Genomic DNA, 11954 nt, shown 5'->3' with positions numbered 1-11954 from the left:
AAGAGAAACATGATGAGAATCAAAGGAGGTGAAATAGTGGAAGAAAGAGAATGACAAACAGAGGGAAGGAACATGTAGGAAAAGAGGGCCAGGAACAGATGATAAGAAACAGGATGACAAATAGAGCGGCAAAAAGAGTGGATGAAATACAGAGGGGCAGAAAGAGAGGATGAGAAACACAGGAGCAGAAACTGAGGGACAGAAACAGAGCATGTGACACAGAGGTGACAATCAGACGATAAGATAAAGATGATGAGAAACAGAATGATATACAAAGGCTGAGAATCGGAGGATAAGGAAAAGAACGGCAGAAACAGAATGAAAAACAAAGAATGTAAAACAGAGGGACAGCAACAGATGGGAGTGAAAAGATGAGAAACAGTGGGGCAGAAACAGGATGAGAATCCCGAGCAGTAATAGAGTGGCAGTGTCAATGGATGAGAAACAGGAGAAGAATGGGGGATGCGAATCAGAGGACAAGAATTCAAGGATGAGAAAAAGGCATCAAAAACAGAGTAAGTGAAACACAGGATGAAAAACAAAGGTGCAGAAACAGAGGACAAGAAACAGATAATATGATTCAACGGAGGTGACAGAGTGGAAGAAAGAGAATGAGAAACAGGGACAGAAACAGATAATGAAAAACACAGGTATGGAAACAGGTTACAGTAACAGATGATGAGAAACAAAGGGGCAGAAATGTAAGGTGAGGATCAGAGGATCTGATCCTAAGGATGAGAAAGAGAGGCACAAAAAAGAGAATCAGAAACAGAAGGGCAGAAATAGAGGGTCAGAAACATAGGAGTGGAAAGAGAGGGGCAGTAACAGGGAGAGAAACAGAGGAACAGAACCAATGGGGCAAAAACGGAATGAGAAACAGATGATGAAAATCAAAGGAAGTGAAGGAAAATGGAAGAAAGAGAGAACAAGGGTCAGAAACGGACGATGAAAAACACAGGTATGGAAACAAAAGGGCAGTAAGAGATGACAGGAAACAGAGGCTGACCAAGCAGAGGGGCAGAAATGTAGGATGGGAAACAGAATAATATGCGTAGTTATGAGAAACGGTATTACATACAAAGAAAGAATTGGGCAGAAACAGAGGACGAGACACACTGGTGGAAACAGAATGGCAGTATTAAAGGATGAGAAACAGAGACGCAGAATTAGAAGATTTGAAACAGAGGAGTTGAAACAAAAGTTTGAGAAACAGCGGCAGAAACAATGAGAAAAGAGAATGAGGAACAGGTAAGAAAAAGAGTATGAGAACAGAGAACGAGAAACAGAGGACAAGAAAAAGAGGATGGGAAACAGAGAACAATCGACATAGGATGAGAAACAGTGGTGCAGAATCAGAGGATGAAAAACAGATGTTGAGAGAGTTGGGCAAAAAGAGAGAATGAGAAACACAGGTGCACAAACAGAGGATGCAAAACACAAGGGCAGAAATAGAGGGCCAGTACTAGAGGGTGAGAGACAGAAAGACAGAAATGTAGAATGAGAATCACAGGATCAGAATCAGAGCATCAGACACAGGAGTTGAGAGAGTGGGCCAATAGAGAATGAAAAACACAGGGGTACAAACAGCAGAGGCAAAACACAAGAGTGGAATCAGAGGATCAGAATGAGAGGATGAGAAAGAGAGAATGGGAAAAAGGGTGGTGGAAACAGAGGATGAAAAAAATCCGATGAAAAACAGAGGGGCTGAAACAGAGGATGAGAAACAGAGAATCCGAATGAAAGGAGGCAAAAGAGAGCGGAAGAAAGACAGAATTTAAAAAAAAGAGGGACAGAAACAGATGATGAAAAACACAGGTGTGGAAACAGAGTCAGTCACAGACGATAAGAAACAGAGAATAAGAAATGGAGGGGCAAAAAGAGTGGATGAAATACAGAGGGGCAGAAAGAGAGGATGAGAAACACGGGAGCAGAAATAGAGGCTTCTGATGCCACCCGAAGGTTGCAGGAACAGCAACTCATATTCCGCCTGGGAACCCTGCAGCCTAATGGTATCAAAGTGGACTTCACCAGTTTCAAAATCTCCCCTTCCCCTACTGCGTCCCTAAACCAGCCCAGTTCGTCCCCTCCCCCCACTGCACCACACAACCAGCCCAGCTCTTCCCCTCCACTCACTGCATCCCAAAACCAGTCCAACCTGTCTCTGCCTCCCTAACCTGTTCTTCCTCTCACCCATCCCTTCCTCCCACCCCAAGCTGCACCCCCATCTACCTACTAACCTCATCCCACCTCCTTGACCTGTCCGTCTTCCCTGGACTGACCTATCCCTTCCCTACCTCCCCACCCATACTGTCTCCACCTATCTTCTTTTCTCTCCATCTTCGGTCTGCCTCCCCCTCTCTCCCTATTTATTCCAGAACACTCACCCCATCCCCCTCTCTGATGAAGGGTCTAGGCCCGAAACGTCAGCTTTTGTGCTCCTGAGATGCTGCTTGGCCTGCTGTGTTCATCCAGCCTCACATTTTATTATTATAGCAGAAATAGAGGGACAGGAACAGAGAATGTGACACAGAGCTGGCAATCAGAGGATAAGATAAAGATGATGAGAAACAGAATGATATACAGAGGACGAGAATCAAAGGATGAGGAAAAGAACGGCAGAAACAGAGAATGAAAAGCAAAGGATGCGAAACAGAGAGACAGGAACAGATGATGGGAATGAAAAGATGAGAACTAGAGTATGAGAAACAGAGCAGTGGAAAGAGAGGATGAGAAACAGAGGATGAGAATCACAGCAACAGAAATAGAGTGGCAGTATCAATGGATGAGAAAAAGAGGGGCAGAACAGGGGATGCGAATCAGAGGACCAGAGTTCAAGGATGAGAAACTGAGCAGCAAAAACAGAGTATGCGAAACACAGGACAAGAAACAGATAATGTGATCCAATGGAGGTGAAAGAGAGTGGAAGAAAGAGAGAATGAGAAAGAGGGATAGAAACAGGTGATGTCAAACACTGGTGTGGAAACAGATGATCAGTAACAGATGATAAGAAACAGAGCATGACAAATAGAGGGGCAAAAAGAGAGGATGAACAACAGAGGGAGAGAAACAAATGATGAGAAAACAACAATGAAAAACAGAGGTACAGGAAAAGAGAATGAGAAACAGGTGATGAAAATCAAAAGAGGCTAAAGAGAGTGGAAGAAAGAGAGAATGAGAAACAGAGGGACAGAAACAGAATATGAAAAACGCAGGTGTGAAACAGAAGTTACAGTAACAGATGATAAGCAACAGAGGATGAGAAACAGATGCTGAGAATCAAAGGAGGTGAACGAGAGTGGAAGAAAGAGAGAATGAGGGACAGAAATAGACGATGAAAAACACAGGTGTGGAAACAAACAGGCAGTAACAGTCGATTGGAAACAAAGGATGACAAAACAGAGTGACAATTGTAGGATGAGGATCAGAATCAGAGGCTGAGAGGCTGAGAATAATATGCACAGGATGAGAAACAGAGGGGAAGAAACAGTGAATGAGAAACACAGGATTTGAAACAGAGCAGTAGATTCAGAGGATCAGAAACAGAGAATGAGAAACAAGATGAGAAAAAGGGTGCCAAAAGCAGAGTATGAGAAACACAGGAAGAAAAACAGAGGGGCAGAAACAGGAGAAGGAACAGATGATGAGAATCAAAGAAGGTGGAAGAGAGAGGAAGAAAAAGCGAATGAAAATCAGAGGGACAGAAACAGATGATAGGAATGAGAGGATGAGAAACAGAGGGGCAGAAACTAAGGTTCAGAATCAGATGATGAGAAACAGAGAATGAGAAACGAAAGGATGAGAAACAGAGTGGCAGGAAAAGAAGATGAGAAAGAGAGGATGAGGAATAGATAAGAAAAAGTTGATGAGACGCAGAGTGTTCTATGCAGTGATGAGAAACAGAAGAGGAGTAAAAGAGTGGCAGAAACAGAGAATGAGCAGGAGTGGTTGAGAAACAGAGGATGAGACTCGTAGGATTTGAAACAGAGGTTCAGAATCAGAGGATGAGAAAGTGAGGGGCAGAAATAGAGGTGGAAAAACACAGGAGTGGAAACAGATGGGCAGTAATAGAGGATGAGAAACAGAGAAATAGAGACAAAAGGTTGAGAAACAGAGAGGCAGAAACAAAGGATGAGAAAAAGAGAATGAGGAACATATATGAAAAAGAGTATGAGAAACAGAGAATGATAGACACAGGATGAGAAACAGAGAATGATAGACACAGGATGAGAACCAGAGGTTCCAAAACAGAGGATGAGGAACAGAGGTTCCAAAACAGAGGATGAGGAACAGAGGATGAATAAATGAGGGGCAGAAGCAGAGAATGAAACACACAGGATTTGAAACAGAGAGGCAGAATCAGAGGATGACTTACAGATATTGGGAAAGAGAGGGGCAAAAAGAGAGCATGAGGAACATAGGCGCACAAACAGAGGTTGCAAAATTTCAGAGTAGTAACAGAAGGGCAGTAACAGAGGATGAGGGACAGAGGGCCGAAATGTAGAATTAGAATGAGAGGGTCAGAATCAGAGGATGAGAAACAGAATGAGAAAAAGTGCAGCAGTAAAAGAATGTGACAAACACAGGATGCAAAACAAACAGGCATAAACAGATGATGAGAAACAGATGATGAGAATCAAAGAAGGCAAAAGTGAGTGAAAAAATGAGAGAATGAGAATCAGAGGAGCAGAAACAGACGATGAAAAACACAGGTGTGGAAACTGAGGGTCAGTAACAGATGATAAGAAAGTGAGGATGAGAAACAGAGAGGCCAAAATGTAGGATGAGAGTCAGGGGATCAGAATCAGACATTGAGAAACAGAAAATGATATACATAGGTTAAGAACAGGGGGGCAGAAACAGAGAAAGAGCAAGAGTGGTGTAGAAACAGAGGATGAGAAAAAGACAGGCAGAAACAGAGAATGAGACTCACGGGATTTGAAACAGAGGTTCAGAATCAGATGATAAGAAAAATATGGATGAGAAAGAGAACGGCTGAAACTGAGGACGAGAAACACAGGAGCAGAAACAGAGGGGCAGTAACAGAGGTGCAGAATTAGAGGATTTGAAACAGAAAAGCAAAAAGAAAAGGTTGAGAAGCAGAGTAGCAGAAACAGGATGAGAAAAAGAGAATAAGGAACAGATAAAAAAAACAATGATGAGAAACAGAGAATGAGAAAAAAAGAGTCTGACAAACAGAGAGTGATATAGGAGGATGGAAAACAGAGGATGATACACATAGTATGAGAAACAGAGCTGCAGAATCAGATGAGAAACAGAGGTTGAGAAAGATTGGGGCTTAAAGAGAGGATGAGAAACGCAGGGGAACAAACAGATAATGCAAAACACAAGAGTGAAAACAGCGGGGCAGTAACTCAGGGTGAGAAGCAGATGATGATAATTAAAGGAGGTAAAAGAGAGCGGAAGAAAGAGAGATTGAGAAACGGGGGACAGAAACAGATGATGAAAAACACAGATATGGAAACACAGGGCCAGGAACAGACGATAAGAAACAGAGGATGAGAAACAGAGGATTGGAATGAGAGGATGATTAACAGTGACTGATACACATAGAATGAGAAACGGGGGGCAGAAACTGAGAATGAGCAAGAGATGTTGAGAAACAAAGGATGAGAAAGAGAGGGGAATAAACAGTTTTTGATAAACAGAGGGGCAAAACCAGAGGTGCAGAATTACAGGATAAACAGAGCGGCAGCAACAGACGGCAAGAAATAGAGAGCGAGATACAGAGGGGCAGAAACTGATTGGCTGAAACAGAGTGCCAGAAACAGAGTGAGAGAAACAGAATGCGAGAAAGACAGTGCAAAAAAACAGGGTGGGAGAAGCAGAGGGGCCGAATTTGAGTGCAAGAAACAGAGTGCGAGAATCAGAATGGCAAGAAAAAGAGTGCGACAAACAGTGAGGGAAACAGGGTAGCTGAAAAAGAGTGCGGGAAACTGGGTGGGAAAAACAGAAGGGCCAAAACAGAATGAGGGAAACAGATTGCGAGAAGCAGAGGGGCTGAAAAATTGTGCGAGAATCAGAATGGCGAGAAACAGAGACCGATAAACTGAGTACGAAATAAAGAGGGGCAGAAACAGAGAGCAAGAAACAGAGTTCAAGAAACCATGTGCAAGAAACAGAGGTGTTGAAACAGAGGGGCTGAATCAGAGTGTGAGAAGCAGAATGCAAGAAACAGAGTGGCTGAGACAGACTGTGAGAAAAAGAGAGCGAGAAACAGAGTTCTCGAAATAGACTTTGAGAAACAAGGGGATGAAACAGAAGAGAGGCAACAGAGTGCAGGAAACAGAGGGGCTGAAACAGATTACAAGAAACAGAGTGCAAAAATGAGAGGGGCTGAAACAGAGTGTGAGAAACAAAGGGGTGGAAAATGATTGTGAGAAACAAAGTGTGAGAAATAGAGTGGCTGAAACAGAAAGTGAGAAATAGAGTGCGAGGATCAGTGTGTGAGAAACAGTGCAAGAATCAGTATGACAAGAAACGGAGCGCGAGTAACAGAGTGTGAGGAACAGAGTGCAAGAAACAGAGTGTGAGAAACAGAGTGCAAGAAACAGAGGGACTGAAACAGAGAACGAGAAACAGAGTTTGTTAAACAGAGTGTGAGAAACAGAAGGGCTGAAACAGAGTACGAGAAACAAAGTGCGAGAAACAGAGTGTGAGAAACACAGAAACTTAAACAAAGGGTCTGAAACAGAGTGCGAGAAACAGATGGGCTGAAACAGGGTGGGGGGTGCTGAGACCGATGGCGAGAAAAAGAGAGCGAGAAGCACAGTTCTAGAAACAAACTTCGAGCAACAGCGGGCTGAAACAGAGAGCGAGATACAGTATGCGAGAAACAGAGTGCAACAAACAGAGGGGCTGAAACAGAGTGCGTGAAACAAAGGGGCTGAAACAGAGTGCGTGAAACAAAGGGGCTGAAACAGAGTGCGTTAAACAAAAGGGCTGAAACAGATTGAGAGAAACAGGCTGTGACAAACAGAGGTGCTGCAACAGAGAGCGAGAAATAGCATATGAGAAACAGAGGGGTGGAAACAGATTGTGAGAAACAGATTGTGAGAAATAGAGTGGCTGAAACAGAGTTTGAGAAATTGAGTGCGAGGAACAGAGTGCGAGAATCAGTGTGCCAAAAACAGAGTGCGAGAAACAGAGCGAGTAACAGAGAGCGAGAAACAGATTGGCTGTAACAGAGTGTGAGAAACAGAGTTCAGGAAACAGTGGGAGAGAAACAGAGGGGCTGAAACAAGTGTGAGAAACAGAGTGTGAGAAAGAGAGGGGGTGAAACAGAGTGTGAGAAACAGAGTGCAAGAAACAGAGTGCGAGAAAGAGATGGGCTGAAACAGAGTGTCAGGAACAGAGTGGCTGAGAGATAAGGAGAGTGAGAAACAGAGTTCTAGAAACAGACTGTGTGAAACAAGGGGATGAAACAGAAGGGCTGCAACAGAGTGCGGGAAAAAGGGAGACCAATACAGATTGTGAGAAACAGAGAGCAAGAAACAGAGGGGCTGAAATAGAGTGTGAGAAAGAGAGTGCGACAAACAGAGGGGCTGAAGCAGAGAGTGAGAAACAGAGTGCGAGAATCAGAATGCGAGAAGCAGAGTGGCTGAAACAGAGTGCGAGAAGAAGAGTGGCTGAAACAGAGGGGCTGAAACAGAGAGTGAGAAACAGAGTGCGAGAATCAGAATGTGAGGAACAGAGGGGCGGAAACAGAGTGTGAGAAACGGATTCCTTGAAAGAGTGCGACTGAAACGGAGGGGCTGAAACTGCGTCACTGTAATAAAGTGTGAAAAACAGAGGGCCTGAAACAAAGAGCAAGCAACAGAGTGCGTGAAACAGAGGGGCTGAAACAGACTGCAAGAAACAGATTGCAAGAAACAGAGTGCGAGAAACAGATTCACTGAAAGAGCGGGGATGAAACAGAGGGGCTGAAACAAAGAGCAAAAAACAGAGTACGTGAAACAGAGGGGCTGAAACAGACTGCAAGAAACTGATTGCAAGAAACAGAGTGCGAGAAACAGATTCACTGAAAGAGTGGGGATGAAACAGAGGGGCTGAAATGGAGTCGCTGAAATAGAGTGCATAAAACAGAGGGGCAGAGACAGAAGAACTGAAACAGAGTGCAAGAATCAGAGTATATGAAACAGAGTTTGAGGAACAGAGTCCAAGAAACAGAGTACCAGGTACAGAGTGCGAGAAGCAAAGGGCCTGAAATAGAGGGGCTGAAACAGAGTGAAATAAATAGAGTGCGAGTAACAGGGTGCAAGAAACTGTATGCCAGTAACAGAGATGCTGAAGCAGAGTTCCAGACACAGAGTGGCTGAAACAGAGTGGCTCAAACACAGTGCGAGAAACAGAATGCAATAAACAGAGTTTGAGAAACAGAAAGTGAGAAACTGCATGCGAGGAACAAAGTGCAAGACACAAAGTGGCTCAAACAGAGTGGGCAAAACGGACTGCGAGAAACACAGGGGCTGAAACAGAGTGTGAGGAAAGGAGTGCAAGAAGCAGAGTGGCGGAAACAGTGCAGCTGAAACAGATGGGCTGAAAAGGATGGGCTCAAGCAGAGTGCAAAAAACAGATGGCGAGAAACAGAGAGGCTGAAACAGAGTCCGAGAAACAGAGTGCAAGAAGCAGACTGAGAGAAACCTTTTCACTGAAACAGAGTGCAAGAAGCAGACTGCGAGAAACCGTTTCACTGAAACAGAGTGCAAGAAGCAGACTGCGAGAAACAGTTTCACTGAAATAGAGTGCAAGAAGCAAAGTGCGAGAAACAGTTTCACTGAATTAGAGTGCAAGAAGCAAAGTGCGAGAAACAGTTGTACTGAAACAAAGTGCAAGAAGCAAAGTGCAAGAAACAGTTTATCTGAAATAGAGTGGCTGAAACATAGTGACTGAAACAGAGTGCGAGAAACTGAGGGGTTGAAATAGAGTGAAAGAAGCAGAGATGCTTAAACAGAGTGTGAGGAACAGTGTGAGAAACAGAGTGCAAGAAACAGAGAGGCAGCAACCGACAGGTTGAAACCAAGCACGAGTAAAAGAGTGCGGGAATCAGAGTGACTGTAACAGAGGGCGAGAAACAGAGGTGATGAAACAGAGTCTGAGAAAATGACGGGTTGAAACAGAGTGCAAGAAACAGGGAGGCTGCAACAGAGAGGCCGAAACAGTGTGCAAGTAACAGTGTACAAGAAATAGAGGGACTGTAACAGAGTGCAAGAAACAGAGGGGCTGAAACAGAGTGTCAGAAACATTTTAAACAACTGAAGACTGATAGGAGGGTTTTGAACACTTATTTTGATGGGAGGGTGGATAGATGGATAATGTTTGCACTGGTTTCCCTGGAGAGGAGAAGGCCAAGCGGAAATATGACAGACTTTGACAAGATCAAGTAGATCTGGACGTAGTAGATGGAGAGAAACTGTTCCTTATTAAAGAATTGAGATGTGACGTTTTTACAAAGGAAGCAATTTTAATCCAAGAATAGGAATAAAAATGTATGTTTCCCTCCGTGGATCAAAGAGAACAATGGAGAGAAAGTTGGGAAAAAAGGGCAAAAATGAAAAAAAAAATCAGAATCACTTCACAAAGATTTCCTGTTTTTCCCTTTAGAGTATAGATGGTGATTTCAGAATCATCTTATTGAACAGCAACCACTTTATTTCCATGTGTTCGCACCTGATTAGTTGCCAAATTTCAACACCACTTCCAATTCTCCTCTCATTCCTTAAAAAACTAGGCAGCACAAATGCCTGATATGCAAGTCTGAGTTGCTAGGTGCAGCTTGCCAAGTGTAGGCCTTCATCCAACTGTATCTTCACCACAATGAAACGGCATGCTTCATTGTCACCATCCTCCATCAGCCTCCATCAAAGCAAGTCAACATCGGCAATTGACCACCCTCAGCATATCATTTTGTCTGCTCTGGATCCAGCTCTCACACCAATCAGCCCCTGAGAGCTTGATTTTGGAGCTCACGGATACCTACAACTTGCCAGCTTCTGCCTGGTCACTTTACACAGAGGGTTCCACATTCATTAAAAATGATGTGCCTTCTGAACCTTAGCTTCATTTCATTTTTCACAAATTTGAGTGTTACCCTTGCAAGTGCCACACTAATCTTCTCTGTATCTTTCCAATTTTAGTGCATGTGCACTCACTCACATCATGCTTAATGGAGGCTTCCAGTCTCAGTGACTTGCATTGTTTATTCTTGCTGAGGGTGAGGCAGCCAGCTTGTCATGGCATGGAGGAGTGTAGCACTGACAGTCAAGGGATGGACAAGTCACAATATAGAACCATGTTACATCGATGTCACACCAAGAGCATGTGCCAGAAGCTAGTGTGTCAAACGCCCTGCATTTTAAGTTGTATTTCAATCAAATGACCCTGTGTGCAAGTTAAAGGGGAGCAGTCCTTTGTAGGGTCAAAGTTAGTCAGGCATGCTGCGACAGTCAGTCAAGGGGCTTATCCAATTCCAGAAGTCTGGCTGCGGTCGGTCAAGTGTTTGGTCCTACATGTCCTCACAGTCATGGGATTTTGCAATTGTCAGTAAAGCAGATCAACTGCAACCTGTCTGGGAATTGTGGAACGGTCACTTAGGGTGCTGCGGCAACACTTCTCTGGGAGCTGGGCTGTGCTCAGCTGAGGCTGTCCTGCCGAGTCATTCAGGAGGATTGATCATAGTCATTTGACGTGAAATTACAGAAGGTATCAAGATTTCACTCAGAGAAACAGACAAATTAATTATTTCTTGAAAACAAACAATAACAAACCTTGGGAACTACAGAGGACCATATTGTCCGACTGTCTAGGATAAGCATGGAACCCATTGTGAGTAAAGGACAAAGCGTCCATCAACCATTTAAAGCTGGAAAACAATCCGAGGACAATATTACAAGCCAAAAATAAAAAGTCACTATAGATAGCATGCATGGTCAAATAATTCAATTAAAAATCAGCTTGTTTGGAAAAATCTGATGGACTGGATCAGGGAAATTTTCATTACAATTAATACCAATTATAATACTTTTATTTGAATATCTCTTATTCTTCTGCAACACTTCAGGAAGCATCATAAGAAGTTACATCAGCAATTGTAACAGCAACATCCTCAATTTGTACTCATTAATCAAGGGAACAAAATATTTTGGATAGCCAACCATTGCGAAGCAGCAATCAACAAAGAAACATGGCAGAGAATGGGTCAGGAGAGGTCATTATCAAGCTTTGCAATTCATTCGTCAAGATTGCAACATATTAATGTCTTGGATTGCTTGCAGAGATGCAAGGGATACATTGGATTCTTAGAGCTAATGCAATAAAAATAACAAGACCACCACCTAGCTTCAGAAGATCAATTTAAAATTGAAGATGACAAGCTTTGGTTTTATAGCTGTTAATGTTAGTCAGTTATGAAGTGGTTAGTGATACAGATTAAATAAATCTGGAAGAATAATTCAGAAATGAAGACAAGGGAATAGAGGTAGGAAATGGGAATGTCAAATTCATGTCAGATAAAATGATGTTCATGCAAAGAGCCATTAATGTAAGGGACAACAATGATGCCAATAAAGCAGTGTTGTATGGCCATCCTTCGTGCCAGATTAACTCTAACTGGGTGGACTGTAGAACGTGTGACTGATATGTTAGCATCTGTTTTTCACCTCCATTGAAGCAAAAGTTACAAGGATGTTTCTGGTGCTTGTCGCTTTAAGGGCCAAAGGGAATGATTGCTGCGCTCAAATCATAACAATTGTTAATGCTCACTAAGTAAAGAATTCCACTCAGGAGAGAGCTGGCTTTGCTTATGTAATCCTGAAATACTGACTGCGACAGATTAGGGGTCCAGGATATGTAAATTCTACTCATTTAAAGGAGAATATGCGGTGGCCTGCATTTTTAGGTCACTGAGGTCACTATGGTGCATTTAATTTGTTTATTCA

The 11954-nt window shown here is 43.2% G+C and overlaps 1 pseudogene; it reads right to left on the bottom strand.

The window, feature by feature from the left end:
* Window positions 1–10073: 10073 nt before the first annotated feature.
* LOC125452991 (U6 spliceosomal RNA) lies at window positions 10074–10173 on the bottom strand (annotated as a pseudogene).
* Window positions 10174–11954: the final 1781 nt, after the last annotated feature.

Source organism: Stegostoma tigrinum, chromosome 4 (genome assembly GCF_030684315.1).
Source record: "Stegostoma tigrinum isolate sSteTig4 chromosome 4, sSteTig4.hap1, whole genome shotgun sequence".
Taxonomy (NCBI): Eukaryota; Metazoa; Chordata; class Chondrichthyes; order Orectolobiformes; family Stegostomatidae; genus Stegostoma; species Stegostoma tigrinum.
The sequence above is the reverse complement of the archived record's forward strand: the minus strand, read 5'-3'. Positions and strand labels throughout refer to the sequence as shown.